This window comes from Molossus molossus, unplaced genomic scaffold, assembly GCF_014108415.1.
Source record: "Molossus molossus isolate mMolMol1 unplaced genomic scaffold, mMolMol1.p scaffold_m16_p_6, whole genome shotgun sequence".
Lineage (NCBI taxonomy): Eukaryota > Metazoa > Chordata > Mammalia > Chiroptera > Molossidae > Molossus > Molossus molossus.
The window spans coordinates 50,672,283-50,699,018 of NW_023425399.1; the positions used below are offsets into that span (position 1 = coordinate 50,672,283).

Here is a 26,736-nt window from a genome sequence, read left to right on the forward strand (position 1 = left end):
ACTTCCTTCTGGTCTGCAGGAAATCAGTTGAGAAATCAGTTGACAGTCATGGGAGCGCCTTTGTAGGTAACTTTTCATCTCTCTCTTGCTTCCTTTAAGATTCTTTCTTTGACTTTAATGTTTGCCATTTAATTGTGATGTGTCTAGCTGTGGATCTTTTGGGGCTCATCTTGCTTGGGACTTTCTGTGTGTCCTGGACTTGTACGACTTTTTCTATGCCAAATTAGGAAAGTTCTCTGTCATCATTTCTTCAAACAGGTTCTCTATTTCTTTTTCTGATTCTCCTTTTGGTACCACTATGATGTGAATGTTGTAACATGTAACATTTTGTGTTTTCCAAAAGCTACCTTAAACTCTCCTCCTGTTTTTATTTATTTTTCCCCCATTTGCCGCTCTATTTAGGCTTTTTGTTTGTTTGTTTTTGTTTTTTACCTTGTCTTCTAACTCACAGATTTGGTCTTCTGCTTCTTCTAATCTACTATTGAATCCTTCTAAGGTATTTTTCTATCACCTATGTCATTCTTTATTTTCTTTTAATTTTTGTACTTAGCTTCTACCTCTATTTTTAAGCAGATGTCGTTCCTGCTGAGCTCTTTATAGTTCTCATTGAGTTGCTTGTAGTTCTCACTGAATTGTTTGAGCATCCTTAAATTCATTGCATTGAATTCTTTATCTGACAAATTGCTTTCTTCCATTTCATATAGTTCTTTTTCTAGTGATTCCTTCTTTTTTTTTTTTTCATTTGGGTGCTGTTGTTTTTTTGTCTTTTTATTTTAGCCATCTGGTAGTTCCAGACCCAGTGACAGATGTTGGGATGTGTAGGCAGGTCAGTGTGTATCAAATAAGGCTTCTGTGCCTTCCAGACTGTTCTGGTGTGTGGCGCTTCTTGCCTGCTGTGAGTTCTGGAGCATTAACTACTGTCAGCTGGTATTTGTCTGTCCTGGTAGGCACTGCTGCTGGAACCATGGACCCTGTTGATGTTGAAGGCTGCTGGATTATGCAGGCCCCACTGGAGTCCTGGGTCCTACAGGTGTCAGAGGCAGCTGTATCACACAGGCCCCACTGGACCTTCAGGCTCTGCCAGTGGCACAAGCAGCTGGATCGCATGGGCAACACTTTATCTGTGGGACCTACTGCTGTGGTTGGGGAGTTCTGCTGCCTGATGGGGCTCAGGTCCTGCTTAGCCTTTGCTGATGCTGTTGCTGATGGGTCTCAGCTGCCAATCTGCTGGTGGCTGGGGAGCTACTGCTGCCTGGGGATGGATGTCTGCTACCAAGCCTTTGTTGCTGGGGGTGTGTCTCAGCTCTGATTATGCTGCTACTGTGGGAGATAGTGCTCGGCTCCCAGTCACTTTCTGGTTCTACTGTAGGCACCTTGGCAGTACCGCTTCTATGCCCTGGTGTGTGTTGATACTGCAGGGTCCACTGGTCCGATGGTGCAAAGTATAATGGTGGGTTCAGGTTGCTGGGCCCTAGCCACTCCCCGTTGCCTCCTTTCAGAAAAGAACAGGCATCTTCCAAGATGGCAGGGCCTCCTGGCCATGCAGGGAGAAGCACCCTGCTGAACCTCTTACTGGGGTAGCTGGCTGTTCCATGTCCACAGCACAAGAAACTTCTCCTCCTTTCTGCACTGCTCAACATTGCTTGTCCATACTCACGTCCACTCACACTCTCTCACACACTCACTCACACTCACCCTCACTCCAGTTCTGCCTGCTGCCATCATCTCCCTTCAGTCAATTTGTCTTTATTTTAGTTGTAATTCCAATTTTGTCCTGACGCCATTTTGGAATCTGTTTCTGTTTTATTTTTATCTTTTCTTCCTTTCCTCTATCCCTGTGTCCCACTCTCTCTTCTTTCTAAAAACTTTGCTTGGCCATAAAGTATCAAACCATTTCAAATAATTAGTATTTTCGATCACTTCCTCTAATCAAAACACTGTTGACATAAACATATATTTACATTTAATAAAACATATTTAATAAAACATATTTAATAAAATTCACATTTATTTGGAAATCAAAAAACAAGAAATGCTTTCTTAATAACCATTGAACAAAGAAGATTCATATCAAAATCTAAAATTATTTAGAACTGAATTATTTAGAAAAAAAAAACTACATTTCAAAACAAACTAAATGTCAAATATAGGCGTGCAAGTGAAGCAATGAATAGAGAAAAATATATAGCTTTAATGCATGTATTAGGGGAACAAAGAATAAGATGTAATGAATCCACATCCAAATTAATAAATCACCTAAAATAATAATGGAAAGAAACATATGTGACTGATGTTCATAGAAAGCAGAAATCAATGAACTGAAAAGCAAAGATACAACATAGAGAATCAACAATCTCTTAATTAAACTGATTAGAGGGACAGGGAAAATTACCAATAATAAAACCATGCTTCTGATTCAAAATGGAATTCTGGGCACACATTATTTTTCTTCCATCTCTTAAACAACTCACTAAAATGTTATTAAAATCATTTAAAATAACATTTTTATTCAATAGTACAAGAAGTTCTACCCATAGCAATAAAAAAAGAATAAAGTAAAAATGGCATTATTTGTAGATGATATTGTATATAAGAAAAACTAAAGACTCTACCAAAAACCCACCAAATGTAATAAATAAATTCCACAATGTTACAGGGTACAACATAAACATCCAGAAATTAATTATTTTTATAAACCAATAAAGAACTGTCAGAAATAGAAAATAAGAAAAGAACCCCACTTACATGCAACAATAACAAAAAATAAGGTACCTAGAAATAAATTTAACCAAGGAGTAAAGGACTTGTACTGAGAAAACTACATGGCACTGAAGAAAGATATTAAGGAAAATATGAATAAGTGAACATATACCATGTTCATTGATTGGAGGAATTAACAGCATTAAAATGTGCAGACTATCCATAGCAATCTATAGATTGAATGCAATTCCTATTAAAATAATTATGATACATTCCACAGAAGTAGAAAAATATTCTAAATATTCATATAAGCCCCTCCTCAAAGAAACCCAAATAGCTACAGCAAACATGAGAAAGAACAAGTTGGAAGGATCACAATACTAGATATCAAACTGTAGTATAAGACCATTGTAGTCAAAACACCTGGTATTTGCATAAAAGCGAGCATATAGATAGACCAATGAAACACATACAACAAAATGCCCAGAAATCAACTCACGATTTTTTATTTAATTAATATTTGACAATGGAGTGAAGAGCATACAATGGTATAAAGACAATCTCTTCAATCAACGGTGTTGGGAAAATTGGACAGACACATGTAGAAAAATGAAACTAGACCACCTACTTACACCCTACATGATAATGAACTCAGAATGAATAAAAGACTTAAATGTAAGTCACAAAACTATAAAAATCCTAGAAGAAAACAAAGGCAGCAAAATCTCAGACATCTTGCCCTGGCCAGTTTGGCTCAGTGGTTGGAGCATCGGCCTGCAGACCAGAGAATCCTGGGTTCAGTTCCCACTAGGGGCAAGTAACAAAAAAAAAAAAAGAGTAGACAAATAGATAAAAAAAGCTGTGGTATATATACACAATGTAGTACTTTGCAGCTGTAACAAAGAAAGACCTCTTATCCTTTGAGACGGCATGGAGGGACCTGGAGAGTATTATGGTAAGCAAAACAAGCCAAGCAGAGAAAGACAAATATCACATGATCTCACTTACTTTTGGAATATAATGAACATAACAGTCTGAGGAACAGGGTAGTCCCAGAGACATGGAAGTGGGGTACAGACTGACAATCCCCAGAAGAGGAGGTTGGGGGGAGAGAGAAAACACAGAACTCATATGCATGTATGCATGAACAATGGACATGGAGAACAAAGCTGGGGACAGGGCGGGGAGGAAGAAGAAGGGGCTATCAGTGGGAGAAAAAGGACAAACATCTGTAACAAAAATAAATAAATTAGTTAAATAAAAAAAATCTCAGAAATCTCTCACAGCAATAGTTTTGCTGATATTTCTCTGAGGGCAATGGAATTTAAGGACAGATAAATAGAACTACATCAAGCTAAAAAGCTTCTGCACAGCAAAGGAAACACTGAACAAAATAAAAAGAGAACATATAGGAGAACATATTTGCCAAAGATACATCCAACAAGGGTTAATTTCCAAAACCTAAAAAAAAAAAAAATTATATAACTCAAGACCAGGAAGACAATCCGATTGAAAAACAAGAAAAGCACCTGAATAGACACTTTTCCAAAGAGGACATACAGATGGATAATAAATATGTGAAAAGAATGCTCAAGATCACTGTTTATCAGAAAGATGCAAATACAAATTAAGTGAGGTATCACCTCACATATGTTACAATGGCTGCTATCAATAAATCAACAAACAACAAGTGCTTGCAAGGATGTGGAGAAAAGGTGACTCTAGTACATTGCTGGTGGGAATGCAGACTGGTGCAGCCACTGTGGAAAACACTATGGAATTTTTCTCAAAAAATTGAAAATGAAACTGCATTTTGACCCAGTGATCCCACTTCTGGGAATGTATCCTAATAACCCTGAAATACCTATCAAAAAGAATATATGCATCCCTATGTTTATACTATTCCTATTATATACAATAGCCCGGATCTGGAAACAGCCCTGGTGAATGGGCTAAATGAGCAAATGAGTGGGAAAAGAGTTGTGGTACATTTACACAATGGGATTGTATGCAGCTGTGACAAAGAAAGAACCTTTACCATTTTTAACAGCATGGATGGGCCTGAAGAATATTATCCAAAGTGAAATAAGCCAGTTAGAGAAAGACAAATAACATGATCTCAGTAATATGTGGAATCTAATAAACAAAATAAACTGACCAAAAAAATGTAACCAGAACCATGGATATATGGGTCTCCCTTACTAGTGCCTGAGGGATTGTGGGTGGGGATGACTGGATAAATAATTTGAAAAATTTAGCTAAATAACATATATGAATACCCCATGAACATGAACAATAATTTGGTGTTGGCCTAGGAAGGAGGAGGGTAGTGTGGGTGGTTGGGCAAAGGGGCATACCAGCAATTATGTCAACATTAAAAATTTTTAATGATAATAAAAAAAAAAAATTGAGCCCTGGCCAGATGCTAAGTGGTTAGAGCATCATCCCAGGGATCAAGGGGTCACAGGTTTGATTCCTGGACAAGGGCACGTGCCTGGGTTGCACATTTGATAACCCATCCCCCATCAATGTTGTGTGGGAGGCGACCAGTCAATATGTTCCTCTCACATTGATGTCTCTCTCTCTCTCTCTCTTTCTCAATCTTTCCCTCCCTCCCTCTCTCCCTCCCTTCCACTCTATCTAAAACTCAATGGAAAATATCTTTGGGTGAGGATTAACAAAAAAGGAGTTTACAAAGATTTAATAGAATATAAAATAGTAACAAATAATAAACAAAATAAAGAACTTTAAGAAACTCATGGTAGATGAAGAGTTCAATAAATTTTTAAAGAAAAAGTCACTGTAATCTGGATGAGGAAGTTGCAGCCTGTATTTCATGAGAAGGATTCGATAGTTGCTAAGAGGACAAAGGCATATAGACTAAAGTCAGACTTCATTAGAACCACACATGCTATAAAGACAATGGAGTCTAAACTTCAAAGTTGGGGATAAAAAAAACAAAAAACAAAAGAACTTTTAAGTTAGTTATCAACAAGACAATCACTGCAATGTGAGCAAAAACAAAAAAGGAAACAACAATAATAAATATTATCAGCACCCAGCAAATGTATCTCAAACATAGCCTCTCTAAATAAGTACCTTACAAATTTACAGTAGAAAGTAATTGATATTAGAAACCAAAAAAGTGGTAATCAGGGATAAAAGAGACAGTGAATAATATAACAAAATGAATAAAAAGATATCCCACATGACAACTCTCCAGCAACAGTCTGTAACAAATCTCTGTGGACTTTATAAAGGCCATTTTCATGAACAGGAAAAACAGAACAAACAAAATGTGTATTCCTGGATAAACAGCCCAAGCGACTTTTAGTTCTAAACAAACCAGGCAAGCAGGATCTACTGAACATTACAGCACACCTGTGGCCTCTCCACCTGGGGCTTCTCTAGCTTGGTTAGGAGAATGGCTCAAATGCCATCAGAACCTACTCAGTTTCAACCAGGCTGCCATAACCACCTGACACATACAGTCTACACAGTGGTTACTGATACACAATGCCATGTTTTTTTCTGTTGTTGTTGACACTGAGATAAAAAAAGGTTATCTAACAGGATAAAGCCTGTGCTACCACATTTTTTACTCTTCTCTGATGTATTTTTTATTTGATAAAGTTTTATTTTTTAATTTTTAAAAATTTTTAAATTAATCAATTTATTTTTGTTACAGATGTTTATCTCCCCCCCCCCCAACCTTGTCCCCAGTTTTGTTGTCCATGTCCATTGTTCATGCATATGTGCATATAAGTTCTGTGGTTTATCTCTCCCTCCCACCCCCTCTTCTGGGGATTGTCAGTCTGTACCCCACTTCCATGTCTCTGGGACTACCCCATTCTTCAGACTGTTATGTTCATTATATTCCACAAATAAGTGAGATCATATGATACTTGTCATTCTCTATTTGGCTTGTTTCGCTCAGGATAATACTTTCCAGGTCCCTCCATGTCATCACAAAGGATAAGAGATCTTTCTTTCTTACAGCTGCATAGTACTCCATTGTGTATATGTACCACAGCTTTTTTTATCCATTCATCTACTGATGGATATTTGGGCTGTTTCCAGATCTTAGCTATTGTAAATAGTGCTGCTACAAACATGGGGATATATATATTCTTTCTGATTAGTGTTTCAGTCTTCTTAGGGTATATTCCTAGCAGTGGGATCACTGGGTCAAATGGCAGTTCAATTTTTAATTTTTTGAGGTGACACCATAGTGTTTTCCATAGTGGATGCACCAGTCTGCATTCCCACCAGCAGTGTATTAGAGTCCCCTTTTCTCCACACCCTTGTCAACACTTGTGGTTTGATGATTTGTTGATGGTGGCCATTCTGACAGGAGTAAGGTGATACCTTGTTATTTTAATTTGAATCTCTGTGATAATTAGTGATGTTGAGCATTTCTTCATATGTCTCTTAGCCATTTGTATGTCCTGTTTGGAGAGGTGTCTATTTAGTTCCTCTGCCCATTTTAATTGGGTTCTTTGTCTTCCTTTTGTTGAGTTGCATGACTACTCTATATATTTTGCAAATTAACCCGTTATCTGATGTATTGTTGGCAATTATGGTCTCTCACAGAGTGGGCTGCCTTTCCATGTTGGTGGTTGTTTCTTTTGCTGCGCAGAAGCTTTTGAGTTTGATGTAGTCCCATGTGTTCATTTTCTCCTTTGTTTCTGTTGCCTTAGGTGATGTATCATTGAAAATTCTCCTGTGTATAATGTCTGAAATTTTGTTGCCTACAGTTTCTTCTAGGATTTTTATGGATTCATGAGTTTCATTTAAGTCTTTTATCCATTTCAAGTTTATTCTTGTGTAGGGTGTAAGTTGATGTTCTAGTTTCAATTTGTTGCATTTAGCTGTCCAATTTTCCCAACACCATTTATTAAAGAGGCTGTCTTTACTCCACTCTATGCAATTGCCACCTTTGTCAAATATTAATTGAGCATATTGTCTTGGGTCCATTTCTGGATTCTCTATTCTCTTCCATTGATCTATTTGCCTGTTCTTGTGCCAGCACCAGGCTGTTTTGATTACAATGGCTTTGTAATATAACCTGAAATGTGATAATGTAATCCCTTCCAACTTTGTTCCTCTTTTTCAAGATTGCTGTCGCTATTCGGGTTCTATTTTGGTTCTATAAGAACTTTTGAGGTATTTGTTCTAGTTCTGTGAAGTATGTCCTTTGTATTTTGATGGGGATTGCATTGAATCTATAGATTCCTTTGGGTAGTATGGACATTTTAATGATGTTAATTCTTCCAACCCATGAACAAGGTATGTGCTTCCACTTTTTTATATCTTCTTCTATTTCTTTTTTCAATGACCTGTAGTTTTCTGCGAATAGGGCCTTAATTTTTTTGGTTAAATTTATTCCTATGCATCTTAATTTTTTTTGCTGCAATGGTAAATGGGATTGTTTGTTTTTTGGTTTCTGTTTCTGTAAGTTTATCATATGTGTATAAGAATGTCATTGATTTCTTAACGGTAATTTTGTATTCTGCTAATTTGCCAAATTCATTTATTAAGTATAGTAAATTTTTCATGGAGTCTTTGGTTTTTTTGTTTTTTTTTTATCCTCATCCGAGGACATTTTTCCATTTTTTGTACAGATAGAGTGGGAGGGAGAGAGAGGAAGAGAGAGAGGGAAACATCAATGTGAAAGGGACACATCGAGTGGCTGCCACCCGCACGACCAACCAGGGCCGGGGACAAACCGCAACCGAGATACATGCCCTTAGCGGGAACCGAACCCGGGTCTCTCCGGACCGCAGGTGGACGCTCTAACCGCTGAGCCAAACTGGCCAGGGCTCTTTGGGTTTTTTTTTTACAGAGTATCATGTCATCTGTGAATAATGACAGTTTCATTTCCTCCTTTCCAATTTTGATCTCTTTTATTTTTTCTTCCTGTCTGATTGCTGTGGCTAAGACTTCCAGTACTATGTTAAATAAGAGTGGTGAAAGTGGGCATCCTTGCCTTGTTCCAGTTCTTAAGGGAAATGCTTTTAGTTTTTACCCATTGATTATGATGTTGGCTGTACGTCTTTCACATATGCACAATGCCACTTTTTAAAGACAAGTGGAAACAGTTAGTTTATCCAATTCATATAAATAACCATAGCAAGTAAAACAAAATGAAATCACAGTAGTATAGCTCTCAAAAAAGGAACAAGAAAAATTTGACATGCCCCCCTCAAAAAAAAAAAAAAACCCTAAGAAAATCAAGATACATAATTGGCCTGATAAAGTATTCAAAAAAATAGTCATAAGAATGCTCACCAAATTTGAGAGCGGTACATTTTATTTTAAGGGGAACTTAAAGAGTTAGAACCAAGTACAGGACCATGTAGCACTGAAGTATACAATAACAACAACAAAAAAATTCACTTGAAGGACTCAAGAACAGATTACATAATACAGAATAATTGATCACTTACCTAGAAGACACAGTAGTGGTAATGCAAATATCAGTTCGGCTAGTATGGCTTTGTGGTTGAGAATTGACCCATGCTCTGAGATATCATTGGTTTAATTCCCTGTCAGGACACATGCCCAGGTTGCCGGCTTGATCTCCAGTAGGGGGATTTCAAGAGGCAGCAGGACAGTGTTTCTCTCTCATTAATGTTTCTATATACCTCTCCCTCTCCCTTCCTTGCTCTTTAAAAATCAATACAAATGTTTAAAAATATATATCAGAAGAGCAAAAAATAATAATAATTAAAAATTTTGACAATAGTGTAAGTGACCTCTGAAACAATATCTAACACAAATGTTCATTTTACAGCAAAATCTGGGACAAACTGAAGTGTGTGGACCTGGGTCGGTGACCACACCCCCATATTTCCTGAAGCCTGAATATCACCTTCCCCTCACAGGCCATCTCATAGCCCCATCCTCCTGATTACTAGCATTTCAACCCTGCTGAGGTCTGTCTCCTCCCAGGGATATCTGGAATAGACAGAGTTGTTTTTCTCTAGGAAAGGTCATTTTCCCCACACCTAACCTCAGAAAAGCCCTCCCTTCACATGGCTAAATCTTGTCTGTTTGAGCCTGATACACTCTGCTGGCCTCACCCTAACAACTGCCTGAGACCTTCCTCCAACAAAAAGTTGTTCAAGAACCCAGCTGGTGACAGCTTGACTTGGTATCCTAGAGATATTTGCTGAGTGGCCTTAGACCTAGCACTGACACTGTATTTGAACCTATATAAATCTGGTTAACACTACTTACCCCTACCTGATTACTCACTGAGAACCCACCTCATGCAACTTAAATGCCACCAGAGGCTCTTTTTTTTTTTTTTTTTTTAATCCTCACCCGAGGACATTTTTTTTTCCATTTTTTGCACAGATAGAGTGGGAGGGAGAGAGAGGAAGAGAGAGAGAGAGAGAAACATCGACGTGAAAGGGACACATCGAGTGGCCGCCACCCACACGACCAACCAGGGCCGGGGACAAACTGCAACCGAGGTACATGCCCGTAGCGGGAACCGAACCCGGGTCTCTCCGGACCACAGGCCAATGCTCTAACCGCTGAGCCAAACCGGCCAGGGCCCACCAGAAGCTCTTTAAGTCACTGACCCTAACAGGCAGATGGCAGAAAGAGGCAAGCAAAGGTATATCTCAGGGTGCCTTGGAATTTTGCTGACCTTTCCCTGGTCCTGGTGCCAGTAAAAGTTGGTATTGATGTGCTGATTATCTTTCCCACACACACACCAAGACTCAGCAGAGGCAGCCACACACTGTGGATCTCTAGTAACTCCAAACAGGTTACCCAGGGCCAGTCACAGGCAGTATCTGATGTTGTTGTGCACCAGACTCCCTCCCAAGAAGGTCAGAATCAATATACACAGTTGTCAGCTTCAGACATTAGAGCAGGATCTAATAAGCTTCACAGCAGATTCAATTGAGTTGAGTTCCCCTTCATGTGGTCAACACCTGCACTGCACCTTGGTAGGGTCTAGACTCATAAGAGCCAGCCTGAGGGTCATTCCCATGTACAGATGAGTCAATAGCAATCAGAACTGAATTACAGCATGGGATCCACAAAACCCACAAAAGGGACAATCCTGCAGTACCCAGCTCAGGTGATCAAGGAGACTGAACCGTTGGACCCCACAGGGCACCTACTACACAAGGCCACTGTACTAAGACTAGGAGATATAGCAGATCTATCAAATACATAGAAACAAAGAGGTAGCCAAAATTGGAAGACAAAGAAACATACCCCAAATGAAAGAACATGAGTAATCTTCAGAAAAAGGACTAAATTAAACTGGAGGCGATCAATTTATCAGACATAGAGTTCAAAGAAATGGTAATAAAAATGCTCACCAGCATGGGGGGGAAAAGTTACAAATGAAGAAAATAATATCTAAAGTGAAGAATACATTAGAAGGAGTGGAAAGTAAGTTAGATTAAACAGAGGAATGAATCAGCAAATTGGAAGACAAAATAAAGAAAAACATCCAATTATAGAAGAAAATGTTTTTTTAATCTTTATTGTTGCAAGTATTACAGATGCCCCTCCATTTTTCCTCCATTGATACCTCCCCTTCCTGCTCCTGCATGCCTCTGCCTTTAGTGTACTGTTGTCTGTGTCCATTGGTTATGCATATAAGTTCTTTGGTTTATCTCTGACTTCCCCCTGCCTTTAATGAGGATATTTTTAGAGATCTTAAGGACATGAAACATAACAATTTCTACATTATGTTGGTACCAGAAGAATAGAGAGAGCAAGGGATCGAGAACCTGTTTGAATAAATAATAACCAAAAACTTTTCTAATCTGATGAAGGAAAAAGACATACAAATCCAGGAAGTGCAGAAATACCAAACAATATGAATCCAAAGAGACCCATACCAAGACACATCATAATTAAAATGACAAGTTAATGACAAAGAGAGTCTTAAAAGAAGCCAACAAAAGACAGTTAGTTACATAAAAAGAAGCTCCCATAACATTTCAGACCAGAAAGGACTAGCATAAAATACTCAAAGTGGTGAAAAGCAAGAACATACAACCAAGACTACTTTACTCAGCAAGGATATCATTTAAAATTGAAGGAGAAATAAAGAGCTTCCCAGACCTAAAGAAAAATATATACATATCTAAAGGAGTTTGTTATCACCCAACTAGTATTACAAGACAGGTTAAAGGCCCCTCTTAAAACTGGAAAGAAAAAGGAGGAGGAGGAGGAGAAATAAATACACAGGGACAAAGTTCAAAGAATAAAATAGCAATAAATACATGCTTATAAATAATCACTTTAAATCTAAATGGCTAAATGCTCCAAACAAAAGACATAGGGTAGTTGAATGGATAAGAAAACAAGACCCATATATATGCTGTCTACCAAAGACCCACTTCAGAACCAAAGATACACAAAGACTAAAAGTAAAGGGATGGAAAAAGGTATTTTATACAAATGGAAAGGAAAATAAAAAGCTGGGGTAGAGCAGTACTTGTATCTAACAGACCATAATTTTAACACAAACTAAGAGACAAAAAAGAACTGTACATATTGAAGAAGGGTGCAATCCAACAAGATTATAGAAGACTTGTAAGCATTTATGCACATAATATGGGGGCATCTAAATACTTAAAACAAATCTTGATTGACATAAAGGAAGAGATTGACACTAATACATTCATAGTAGATGATTTTAACACTACATTGACATTAATGGCAGCCTTAAATGAAACACTAGATCAGGTGGATTTAATTGATATCTTCAGAGCATTTCAAAGCAACAGATTATACATTCTTTTCAAGTGCACATGGAACAATTTCTTGGATAGACTACACATTAGGACACAAAGCAAATCTCAATAAATATAAGAAGATTGAAATCATATCAAACATCTTCTCTGACCATAATGGTATGAAACTAGAAATAAATCACAATAAAAAACAAAAAACAAAACACACAAACAAACACAAAGGCATGAAGGCTAAATAACATGTTACTAAACAATGAATGTTTTAATAATTAGATCAAAGAAGAAATCAAAAGGTCCCTTGAAACAAATGAAAATAAGGACATAACAACCCATAATTTATGCAACACAGTGAAAGCAGTTTGAAGATGGATATCCTTAACGTAACAGACATGCCTCAAGAAACAAGACAACCTCCAAATAAACAATCTAACTTCACACTTAAAGGAACTAGGAAAATCACAACAAACAAAGCCCAAAGTGAACAGAAGAAATAAAATAATACAGATCAGGGCAGAGATAAATGAAACAGAATATAAAAAAGAATACAAAACATCAATAAAACCAAGAGCTGGTTCTCGGAAGAGCAAACATAATTGATAAAGACCTTTAACCTGACTTACCAAGAAAACAAGAGAGAGGACACAAATAAATAAAATCAGAAATGAAAGAGAAAATTTACAATTGACACTAAAGATTTTAAGACAATGTTGCAAATATTTGCCAAATTTGGACAATTTGGGTGAAATAGATAAACTTCTAGAAACATACAATCTTCCAAAACTGAAATAGGAAGAATCAGAGAAACTGGGCATACAGATTCAACTAGTAAAATTGAAGCAGTAATAAAAATAAATAAATAAAGTAAAGAAAAATACTCCCAACAAACAAAAGTCCTAGACCATATGGCTTTACAGGTGAATTTTACCAAACATTTAAAGAACTAACATCTATCCTTCTCACACTATTCCAAAATATTCAAGAAGAGGGCAAACTTCTAGCTCATTTTACAAGGCCAGCATTACCTTAATGCCAAAACCAGTTAAAGATGCTACAAAGAGAGAAAACTATAGTCCAATAATCCTGATACACTTATATGCTAAAATCCTCAGCAAAATATTGCAAACCATTTCCAAAATACATTAAAAAAAGATTAGCCCGGACAGTGTGGCTCAGTGGTGAAGTATCATCCCAAACACCATGAGGTCACTGGTTTAATTCCTGGTCAGGGCACATGCCCATGTTGTGGGCCAAGTCCGCAGTGGTAGGGCATGCAGGAGGTGGCCAATCGATGTTCTTTTTCATTTATGTTTCTATCTCTTCCTCTTCCTTCATCTCTCTCTCTAAAATCAATAAAGAAAAATATATAAATAAATAAATAAATAAATAAATAAATAAATATCACACACCATGATCAAATGGGATTTATTCTGGGAGTGCAAGATTGGTAAAATATTTACAAATGTATAAATGTGATGAAACACATAAACTAAATGAAGGATTAAACCACATGACCATATCAATAGATATAGAAGAAGCATTTGATAAAATCTAGTACCCAGTTATGATTAAAAACAAAACTCTCAACAAAGTGGTAATAAAGGGAACCAGACAGGACACCAAATTACCAAAGGTAACTTGATAAATAGTTAAGTGGGAATTATGCTCCATAATTTGAAACTATACTACAAAGCTACAATAATCACAACAGCATGGTACTGGCATAAAAACAAATACATAGGTCAATGGACTATAACAGAGTCCATAAATAAACCCTCAATTTTATAGCCAATTAATCTATGACAGAAGTATTGAGAATACATAGGGTAAAGACAGTCTTTTCAATAAGTGGAATTAGTAAAACTGGACAAAAATATATTAAAAAAATGAAATTAGAACTTGTTCTTACACCACATACAAACAATCTCAACGTGGATTAAAGACTTTTTCTAAGACCTGAAACCATTAAACTCCCCCCAAATATCATAGGCGATAACGTATTTTAGCAATATCATTTTGTATATATGCCTCATCAAGCAAGGATAACAAAAAATAAATAAACAAATGAGACTACATTAACTTAAAAAGTTCTTGCACATCCCTGGTCAACTTGCTCAGTGGTTAGAGCATCAGACTGCAGCCCAAATAGTCACAGGCTTGATTTTAGTCAAGGATACTTAACTCAGTTGTGGTTGGGTTTTCAGCCCTGGTTAGGGTCGTGTGGAAGGCAACCAATTGATGTGTCTCTCTCACATCAGTTTTTCTCCCTCTCTTCTTCTCCCTCTCCTTCCTCCTCTATCTGAAGACAAAATGGAAGAATATCTTTGGGTGAGGATTAATAAAACAAAAAGTTTTGCATAGTGAAGCAAAGTATGAACAAAACCAAAAGATCACATAACAAATGGATGAAGATATTCACCCTAAATAAATCTGATAAGGAGTCGATATCTAAAATTTATAAGAAACTCATACAACTCAACATTTAAAAAGTAATAAAATAAATGAGCAGAGGACGTGAATAGATATTTCTTCAAAGAGAAAATACAAATGGCCAACAGACATATGACATGATGTTCAACATCACTAATCAATCACCAGAAAATGCAAATCAACACCACAGTGAGATGTCATCTCAGACATGTTCAGAATGGCGAGTATAAAAAGAAATTAATAGAAAATACTGACAAGAATGTTCAGAAAAGTGAGCCCAAACAAGATGAAATGAAGGAGGCCTACACAAAGATACATCATATTAAAATAGCAAGGTTAAAGACAAAGAGAGAATCTTAAAAGCAGGAAGAGAAAGACAATTTGTTGCCTACAAGGGAGCTCCCATAAGACTGTCAGACAATTTTAAGTGGAAACTTTGTCACTAAATATTCAAAGAAATGAAAAGCAAGGACTCACAACAAAAATTACTCTACCTAGCAAGGTTAACATTTAGATTTAAAGGAAAGATAAAGAATTTTCCATACAAGAAAAAGCTAAAAGGATTTATTACCATCAAAGCAATATTACAAGGACTATTAATGGGATTTCTACAAGAAGAAGGGTATAAAAGGAATATAATTATAAAGAATAAAATAACCATACATACTTTAAATGCAAATAGGTTACATGCTTCAATTAAAACATATGGGTAGCTGCATTAAAAACAAAAACAAAAAAACAAGTCTCATATATATGCTGTATACAGTGTCCCAGTTCAGATGGAAAGACAAACACAAGAGACTGAAAGTAAAGTGATTGAAAAAGATACACCATTCAAATGGAAATGATATATATTTTTTAAAAAGCTGGGGTAGCAATACTTATATAAGACAAAATAGATTTTTTTAAAAAGTCTGTGACAAGAGTTTTTTCTCTCTCTCTCTGTTCCTCTCTCTCCCTCCCACTCTACCTGAACAAAAAATGGAAAAATGTCCTCGGGTGAGGATAAAAAAAAATAAAAATAAAAATAAAAAACAATAAAAAACAAAATAAAAGTCTGTGACAAGAGACAAAGATAGGCATTACAAAACAATAAAGGGGTCAGTCCAACAAGATCATATAACCCTTGTAAACATTTATACATACAACATAGGAGCACCTATACACATAAACGAAATCTAGATGGACGTAAAGGGAGATATTGACAGTAATGCAGCCATACTAGGGGGCTTTACTGAAATATTTACATCAATGGGTAGATTTTATAGACAAAAAAATCAATAAGAAAACTTCGGCCTTAAAAAACATACTAGTCCAGATCTATTTAATTGATATTTTGTAAGCTTTTCACTCCAAATCAGCAAAATATACATTCTTTCCAAAAGCACATGTTCCACTCTCCCCGATCATTAGTGGTGAGAATATGGAGTGTGCTCCTTGCTCAGAACCCACATTTATTTTTAAAAGAAAAATCCAAAATGTTCTTCTAAAGAAATCCCTCAAATTACAAAAGATCTGTATCCCACCCCCTGTAGACATTTTTCCCTTTCCTTTCATAAAATAACCCAGTGAAGCAGCCCAGATTGTCTTGCACCACTGCAGCTCCAAGAAGGAACCAAGAGATGGAGAGTCTGGACCCTACACTTCCACCCTCCCTTCCAGCTACAGCTGGCAACCAGAAGCCAGCATCAGCAGATTGATCTTGTTCTGCAACTGCTGAGTAGTTTTCCATTCAGGTTGATTTTTGTCCCTCTGTGCTTGTCCCTGCTCTCCTGGCTCAGCCCTGTGCCCAGCAATTACTCTTCTTCTCTCACAGAAAGGTGGCCCAGTGGATAGCAGTGTACAGAGTTGAACCCTAGCACCCATAGCTACTTTATGTACTTGCTCTAGGGTGTGGGACCTACACCCTAATGTGACCAAGGAGATGATGTATGTGAAGTTAGCCCAGACAGGCCCACCCTCTCCATGAGGGTCTATCAGGACATGATCACCCCGCTCCTGTACTAGGAGTATGTGAACAACTAGCAGCCTGGAAACACAAAGTATGTTTTGCACACTATGGATTTTGATGTTATAAAGGGCAAGTTGGTTCTCATCACGTGGTCTCAGCATGATCACTTACTTCATAAAGGTGGACTGGCAACATATTGGACATATCTATTGATAATAAAGCATAATATAATACATTTTCTTCTTTTGATAATGTCTTTTTGTGTAAGGTGGTTTGTGATTAAAATAGTTCCAAGGGTTATGGGTTTGTACATTTTGAGACACAGGCATGAGCTGAGAGAGCTAGTGAAAACATGAATATGATACTTCTAAATGATCGCAAAATATTTGTTGGACAATATAAGTCCCATAAAAAATGAGAAGCAGAATTTGGAGGTAGGACAAAAGAATTCACCAATGTTTACGTCCAGGATGTTGAAGAAGACATGGATGATGAACACCTTAAGGATCTCTTTGGCAAGTTTGGACCTGCCTTAAGTGTAAAAGTAATGACCAATGAAAGTGGAAAAATCCAAAGGTTTTGTATTTGTAAGCTGTGAAAGGCATAAAGATGCACAAAAAGCTATGGATGAGTTGAATGGGAAATAAATCTATGTTGGCCAAGCTCATAAAAAAGTGGAATGGCAGACAGAACTTAAGTGCAAATTTGAATAGATGAAGGAAGATAGGATCAACAAATACTAGGGTGTTAACCTTTATGTGAAAAAATCTTGATTATGGTATTGATGCTGAACTTCTCTGGAAAGATTTTTCTCCATTTGTTACAATCATTAGTGCAAAGGTTATGATGGAGGGTGAACATAGCAAAGGGTTTGGTTTTGTATATTCTCCCCAGAAGAAGCCACAAAAGCAGTTAAAAAATGAATGGTAGAATTGCAGCTACCAAGCCATTGCATATAGCTTTAACTCAGCACAGAAAAGGCCAGGTTCACCTCATTAACCAGTATATGCTTATTTACTGAATGGCACGTGTGAAGTTTATGCTCAACCTTGCAATCAACCCCTACAATTCAGCACCTCCTTCAGCTTACTTTATGGTAGCTATCCCACAGACTCAGAGCCATGCTGCATGTGATCCTCCTAGCCAAATTGCTGAACTAAGACCAAGTTTTCACTGGGCTGTTTAGGGTGTCAGAATTCATCCATTCAAAAATATGACCAGTGCTATCTGCTCAGCTCTTCCTAGGCAACCATTTAGTATTATGAGATTAGCTTCTTCACAAGTTGCATGAGTCATGTTGACACACCATGTTGCTATTATATCAAAACAGACAATAACTCCATGTCCTGAAGCTGCAGCTGCTGCAGGTACTCTGGCTGTCTACACCATTCGACAGTATAAATATGCTGTGGATGTTCAAAATTCTCAACAACTTAATGTACAGCCATACGCTATCATGCAGTAGCCTGCTGTTCATATACAACAATGTCAGGAGGCTTTGACTGCATCTGCCAATCCTCACTAGCAAAAGCAAATTTTGGGTGAATGGCTGTTTTCTTTAATTCAAGCCACCTACCATATTCCTGCTGATAAATCACTGTCATGTGGTGAAGATTGATAATTTATAACTTTATATGCTTGAGTCTTCAGTCTCTCCATTCTAAAGTTGATGAAGCTGTAGCTATACTACAAGCTCACCAAGCTAAATAGGCTGCCCAGAAAGCAGTTAACAAAGCCACTAGTATTCCAACTGATTAAAATTGATAAGGGACCAGGTGGCTCAGTTCATTGGAATATCATCCCATACACCAAAATGTTGTAGGCATGATTCTTGATCAGGGCACATACATAGGTTGTGGGTTTGATCCCTGGTTGGGGCAAATAATAGAGGCAACTGATTGATGTATCTCTCACACATTGATGTTTCTCACTCCCTTCTTCTCTCTCTAAAAATAAATAATAATAATGTAACCTCAGGTGAAGATTAAAAAAATTAATCAGGGACCAGAAAAAAAAAAACTTGTTATAACACCAAAAAATGTAAAAATTATGGGAAAATAAAACATTGAAAAATATAAAATAAATTTAAAAAGAAAAGGAAAGTATGAACCTGATATGCTGAACAAATGCCAGGTCTACTAAATATAATGCTCGTCCTAGAGTATGTATTGATTTGAAAACAAAACACAAAAAAAAATAGTAAAATATAAAAACAAATTAATGTTTTATAGATCCTAGGAAGACAAATTTTCAGTAAAGTACAAAATTTAAAGCATTCCTTTCTTTAACCTTGTAATTTTTTACTGTGAAATAACTCCAACTGTCACTTCTGTTTTAAACAACATATTTGATAACTGAGCAAGGAAATGTAAATTGAATGATCAAATTATTGCTTTGATAAAGATTTCTTAAAAAGTGAATTAACTTAAAGAAAGTCTCATTAACGTAAAGAAAATTGAAATTACATCAAGCCTTTTCTCCAACCACAATGCTATAAAACTAGAAATCAAATACAAGGAAAAAAACCTGAAAATTATACAAAAACGTGGAGGCAAAATAATATGTTACTAAACAATGAATGTATCAGTTTTACATCCCTGGGATGCATCCATATTTGTCATGTTGAAGAATTCTTTTAATGTATTGTTGGATCCGATTTGCTAATATTTTGTTAAGGATTTTGGCATCTATGTTCATCAGGGATATTGGCTTACAGTTTTTTTCTTTGTAGTGTCTTCATCTGGTTTTGGTATTGGAATTATACTGGCCTGAGAAAATGAGTTTGGAAGTCATCCTTCTTCTTGAATTTTTTGGAATAGTTTGAGGAGAATGGGTTTTAGTTCTACTTTGAATGTGTGGTAAAACTGCCCCATAAAGCTGCCTGGGCCCATGCTTTTGATTGTTGGGAGTATCTTGACTACATCTTCAATTTCCTGAGTTGTTACTGATCTGTTCAAGTTTTCTCATTCTTCCTGGTTCAATTTTGGGAGATTCTGTGTTTCTAGAAATTTGTCCATTCTGCCTAGATTGTCCAATTTGTTGGCATACAATTGTTCACAGTATTTTTCTAATGATCTTTTGTATTTCTATGGTGTCAATTGTTACTTCTCATCTTTTGTTTCTGATTTTGTTTATTTGCATCTTCTCTCTATGTCTCTTGGTGAGTCTGTCTAAGAGTCCATCAGTCTTGTTTATCTTTTCAAAGAATCAGACCTTTGTTTCATTGATCTTTTGAATTGCTTTCTTAGTCGTATGTCATTTATTTCTGCTCTAACCTTTACTATTTTTTTCTTTTTAGTTATTCTGGATTATTTTTTGTTTGCTTTATAGCTCCTTCAGACGTGAGGTTAGGTAATTGATTAGAAATATTTCTTGTTTAAAACCAAAGGAAAAAACAATTTAAAAACAAGAAGACAGCTTAAGAGAACTGTGGGACAACTGGAAACGTAATAATATTTACATCAAAGGAGTCCCTGAAGAAGAAAAAAATGAGCAAGGGTTAGAGAATATATTTGAAGGAATAGTGACAGAAAACTTCAATAATTTGATGAAGGAAGAAGGCATTCAAGATCAAGAAACATAAAGAGCCCCAAGTAAGAAGAATCCAAACAGGCCCACACCGAGACACAGAGTAATTAAAATAACAAAAATTAAAGACAAAGAGAGAATCCTAAAAGCAGCAAGAGATAAGCAACAAGTTATGTACAAAGGAAACTTCATATGGCTCTCAGCTGACTTCTCAACAGAAACACTATAGGCCAGAAGGGAATGGCATCAAGTAATCAAGGTCATAAAAATCAAGGATCTCAATCCAAGAGTACTCTACCCAGCAAGACTATCATTTAAAATAGAAGGTCAAATAAAGAGCTTCCCTGACAAAAAAAGGCTAAGGGAATATATTAGCACCAAACCAGCACTGAAAGATAACCTAAAAGAACTGCTGTAACTAGTAGAAGAAATAGGAATAAAAATATAACCACACTAAACAAAATGGCAATAAATAAATACATATCAATAATCAACATAAATGTAAATGGATTGAATGCTCCCATAAAAAGACACAGATAGGTGACTGGATAAGAAAGCATAACTCATATATATGTTGTTTACAAGAGACCCAACTCACAACAAAAGACTCACATAGGTTGAAAATGAAGGGATGGAAAAAAATCTTCAAAGCAAATGGGAAGAAAAAAAAAAGCAAGGGTAGTAATACTCATATCTAATAAAAGAGATTTTAAAATGAAGGCCATAACTATAGACAAAGAGAGCCACTGCATAATATTGAGAGGATCTATCCAACAGGAAGATATAATCTTGGTAAACATATATACACCCAATATAAGAGCACCAAAATATATTAAAAACTGGAGGACTTCAAAGGAGAAACCAACAACAATACAGTCATGGCAGGGAACTTCAACACCCTGTTGACGTCTCTGAATAGATCCTCTACACAAAAAATTAGCAAGAAAAGAGAGACTCCAAATGAAGCACTAGACTGAATGGATTTAATTTATATCTACAAAGAATTACACCCCATAACTACAGAATTCACATTCTTTCCAAGTGCACATGGGATATTCTCAAAGATAGACCACATGTTAAGACACAAACTAAATCTCTACAAGTTCAAGAAGATTGAAATCATATGAAGTATCTTATTGGATCACAATGGCATGAAACTACAAATCAATTGCAACAAAAAATTGCAAAGACATTGGAACATATTCAGGCTAAATAGCATGTTATTAAACAATGAATGGGTTACCATGAAAATCAAGGAGAAAATGAAAAACTTAATGGAAACCAATGAAAATGAAGACACAACAACACAAAATCTATGGGATGCAGCGAAAGCAGTTCTGAAAGGGAAGTTCATAGTACTACAGGCCTACCTTAAGAAACAAGAAAAATTTCTATTAGACTATTTAATCTACAACTTAAAGAACTAGAAAGCAAACAAAAAGGAAACCCCAGAGCAAGTAGAAGGAAGGAAATAGTAAATATCAGAGAAGAAATAAATGACATGGAGACCAAAAAATCAATTCAAAGGATCAATGAAACAAAGAGCTGGTTCTTTGAAAAAAAAGAACAATATTGATGGACCCTTAGCTAGATACACCAAGAAACAGAGAGAGAACCCAAATACACAAAATCAGAAATGAAAAGGAGAAGTAACAGCCGACACAAGAGAAATACAAAAGATCGTTAACAAATACTATGACCAATTATATGGAAACAAATTCGACAATTTAAGTGCAATGGACAAATTTCTAGAAAACCATAGTGTCCCAAAAATGGACCAAAAAGAGATAGAAAACTTAAACTCACCAATAACAAGTAAGGGTACATTCCTAGAAGTGGTCTCACTGGGTCGAATGGCAGTTCAATTTTTTAATTTTTGAGGTAACACCCAATTGTTTTCCGTAGTGGCTGAACCAGTCAGCATTCCTACCAGCAGTGTACTAGCGTCCCCTTTTCTCCACACCCTTGCCAACAATTGTTGTTTGATGAATTGTTTATGGTGGCCATTCTGACAGCTGTGAGGTGATAACTCATTGTTTTAGTTTGCATCTCTCTGATGATTACTGATATTGAGCATTTCTTCATATGTCCCTTAGCCATTTGTATGTCCTGTTTGGAGAGGTGTCTATTTAGTTTCTCTGCCCATTTTTTAATTGGGTTCTTTGTCTTCCTTTTCTTGAGTTGCATGAGCACTCTATATATTTTGGAAATTAATCCCTTATGTAATATATTATTGGCATTTATACTATCCCATACAGTAGGTTGCCTTTCCATTTTGATGATTGTACCTATTGCTGTGCAAAAGCTTTTGAGTTTGATGAAGACCCATGTGTTCATTTTCTCCTTTGTTTCTGGTGCCTTAGGTGATGTATCAGAAAAAATTCTGCTGCGTATGATGTCTGAAATTTTGTTGCCTACAGTTTCTTCTAGGATTTTTATGATTTCATGAGTCACATTTAAGTCTTTCATCCATTTTGAATTTATTTTTGTGTATGGTGTAAGTTGATGGTCTAGTTTCATTTTTTTTTTCTTTTTTCTTTTTGCATGTAGCTGTCCAATTTTCCTAACACCATTTATCAAAGAGGCTGTCTTTACTCCACTGTATGCTCTTGCTAACTTTGTTAAATATTAATTGAGCATATAGTCTTGGGTCCATTTCTGGTTTCTCTGTTCTGGTCCACTGGTCTTTATGTCTGCTCTTGTTCCAGTACCAGGCTGTTTTGAGTATAGTGGCTTTGTAGTATAACCTGAAATCTGGTAATGTTATCCCTCCGACTTTTTTATTTTTTCCCCCAAGATTGCTGTGGCTATTCGAGGTCTTCTTTGGTTCCATTTGAACTTTTGAAGTATTTGTTCTAATTCTGTGAAGTATGTCATTGGTATTTTAATAGGGATTGCATTTAATCTATAGATTACTTTGGGTAATATAGACATTTTAATGATGTTAATTCTTCCAATCCACAACCAAGATATGTGCTTTCACTTTTTTATATCTTCCTCTATTTCTTTTTTTAATGACCTGTAGTTTTCTGCACATAGGTCTTTTATTTTTTTAGTTAAGTTTATTTCTTGGTATCTTAATTTTTTTTGCTGCGATGGTAAATGGGGTTGTTTTTTTAGTTTCTCTTTCTGTGCGTTCATCATTGGTGTATAAAAATGCCATTTATTTCTTGATGTTAATTTTGTATCCTGCTACTTTGCCAAATTTATTTATAAGTCTCATAAATTTTTGATCAACTCATTGGGATTTTCTATGTATAGTATGTCATCTGCGAATAATGACAGTTTTACTTCCTCCTTTCCAATTTGGATCCCTTTCATTTTTATTCCTGTCTGATTGCTTTGGCTAAGACTTCCAGTACTATGTTCAATAAGAGTGGCAAAAGTGGGCATCCGTGTCTTATTCCTGTTTTTAAGAGAAATGCTTTTAATTTTTGCCTATTAAGTATGATGTTGGCTGTAGGTCTTTCATATATGGCCTTTATTATGTTGAAATGTGATTCATCTATTTCCAGATTGCTGAACATTTTTAACAGAAATCAGTGCTGGGCTTTGTCAAATGCTTTTGCAGAATCTATTGATATGATCATATGATTTTTATCTTTCATTTTGTTTATGTGGTGTATCACATTTATTGATTGGCAAATAGTGTACCAGCCTTGCATCCATGGCATGAATCCCACTTGGTCATGGTGAATAATTTTTTTTTTTATGTGTTGCTGTATTTAATTTTATAGTATTTTGTTCATGATTTTGGCATCTATGTTCATCAGGAATATTGGCCTGTAGTATTTTTTCTTTGTATTGTCTTTTTCTGTATTTGGAATTAGAATTATGCTGGCCTCATCAATTGAGGTTGGAAGTCGTCCTTAATATTTTGAAATTGTTTGAGGTGAATAGGTATTAGTTCTTTGAATGTTCGGTCAATTTCCCTGTGAAGCCTTGTGGCACTGGGCTTTTGTTTGCTGGGAGAGACTTGATTACATCTTCTATTTCTTTTGTGGTTGTTGGTCTCTTCAAGTGTTCTATCTCTTTCCCCTTTAGTTTTGGGATACTGTGTGTTTCTAGGAATTTATCCTTTTTGCTTACACTGTCGAATTTATTGCCATATAATTATTTATAATATTTGATAAGAATCTTTTCTATTTCTGTGGTGTCAGTTATTATTTCTCCTCTTTCATTTCTGATTTTGTGTATTTGGGTTCTCTCTTTTTGTTTCTTTGTGAGTGTAGCTAACAATCCATCAATCTTGTTTACCTTTTCAAAGAACAAGCTCTTTGTTTCATTGATCCTTTGAATTGATTTTCTGGTCTCCATGTCATTTATTTCTGCTCTGATCTTAAGTATTTCCTTCCTTCTACTTGTTCTTGTGTGTGTGTGTGTGTGTGTGTGTGTGTGTTTGCTTTCTAGTTCTATACGTTGTGAGGTTAGGAGGTCTATTAGAAATGTTTCTTGCTTCTTGAGGTAGGCCTGTAGTGCTACAAACTTCCCTCTCAGAACTGCTTTCTCTGCATCCCATAGATTTGTGTTGTTGTGTACTTATTTTCATTGGTTTCCAGGAAGTTTTTAATTTCTTTTTTGATCTCCATGGTAACCCATTCATTGTTCAATAACATGCTATTTAGCGTTCATGTTTTCAGATGTGTTTGCATGTTCTTGTTACAATTGATTTCTAGTTGCATGCCATTGTGATCTGAGAAAATGCTTGATATGATTTCAGCCTTTTTGAACTTGTAGAGACTTAGTTTGTGCTCTAACATGTGTTCTATCTTTGAGAATGTCCCATGAGCACTTGAGAAAAATGTTAATTCTGCGGTTTGGGGGTGTAATTTTTTTGTAGATATTTATTAAATCCATTTGATCTAGCACTTCATTTAGTGTCTGTGTTTCCTTGTGGATATTTTGACTAGAAGATCTCCAGTGATGTCAGTGGGGTATTGAAGTCCCCTGCTATGATTGTATTGCTTTTGATTTTTCCTTTGAAGTCCTCCAAACAATTTTTAATATATGTTTGTGCTCCTAAATTTGGTGCATATATATTTTCCAAGTTTATATCTTCTTGGTATAGATCCTGTTAATGTTATGTAGTAGCCTTCTTTATCTGTAGTTGTGGCCTTCATTTTGAAATCTATTTCATCATATATGTTTGTTACCCCAGCTATTTTCCATTCTGTTTGCTTGGAAGATTTTTTTCTATCCCTTCACTTGCAACCTATGTGAGTCTTATGTTGTGAGGTAGATTTCTTGTAAACAACATATATGTGAGTCATGCTATCTTATCCAGTCAACTACTCTGTGTCTTTTTATCGGAGCGTTCCATTCATTCACATTTAGGGTAATAATTGATATGTACTTATTTATTGTCATTTTTGTTTAGTATGGTTCTATTTTTCTTCCTATTTCTTCTAGTAATTACAGCAGTCTTTTTAGCATATTTTGCAGTGCTGGTTTGGTGTTAATATATCCCCTTAACCTTTTTTTTTTGTCTGGGAAGCTCTTTATCTTACCTTCTATTTTGAATGACAGCCTTGCTGGATAGAGTAGTCTTGGATTAAGATCCTTGTTTTTCATGACCTTTATTACTTACTTCATGCCACTCCCTTCTGGCTTGTAGTATTTCTGTTAAGAAGTCAGCTGAGAGCCTTATGGGGTACCCTTTGTAGCTAACGAGTTGCTTATTTTTTGCTTCCTTTAGAATTCTCTCTTTGTCTTTAATTATTGATATTTTAATTACTATTTGTCTTGGTGTGGGCCTGTTTGGGTTCTTCATACTTGGGGCTCTTGGTTCTTCCTGACCTTGAATGCCTTATTTCTTCACTAAGTTAGGAAAGTTATTTGTCACAATTTCTTCAAATATATTCTCTAACCCTTGCTCATTTTCTTCCTCTTCAGGGACTCCTATAATGTGAATGTTATTTCATTTCCAATTGTCCCATAGTTCTCTAAAGCTGTCTTCCTGTTCTTTAATTATTTTTCCCTTTTAGTTTTCTGATTGATTTTTTTCTACCCTGTCTTCTAATTCACAGTTCCGGTCCTCAGCTTCCTCTCCTCTGCTGGTTAGTTCTTCCAATGTGTTCTTAACTTCTGCTATGTCATTCTTCATTTACACTTGGTTCATTTTCAATGTTTATATATCTTTACTCATGGTGCTCATGTCCTAACTCGTGCTGTTGAGCTTCCTCAAGATCATGGCTCTGAACTCTACCTGTGATAATTTGCTTAGTTGCATTTCACTTATCTCATCTTCGATAGAGTTCTCTTGTTCATTCATTTGGGATTTGTTTCTTCATTTCCCCATTTTGGATCTCTCAGTGGGTTATGGAGCCTGCCAAATTTTCCATATGGGTATTGGTGTTCTGCTGTTTGTGGCTCCTTCTACTGGGTTTGGATGAGCCT

At 36.1% G+C, this 26,736-nt stretch overlaps 1 protein-coding gene and 1 pseudogene across 2 annotated transcripts in view; both read left to right on the top strand.

The window, feature by feature from the left end:
• The window catches only part of SYNDIG1 (synapse differentiation inducing 1), a 394,531-nt gene that overhangs the window by 55,211 nt on the left and 312,584 nt on the right, over window positions 1-26,736 (top strand). The gene's annotated exons all lie outside the window — the stretch shown is intronic.
• Window positions 965-18,570, top strand: LOC118619195 (annotated as a pseudogene).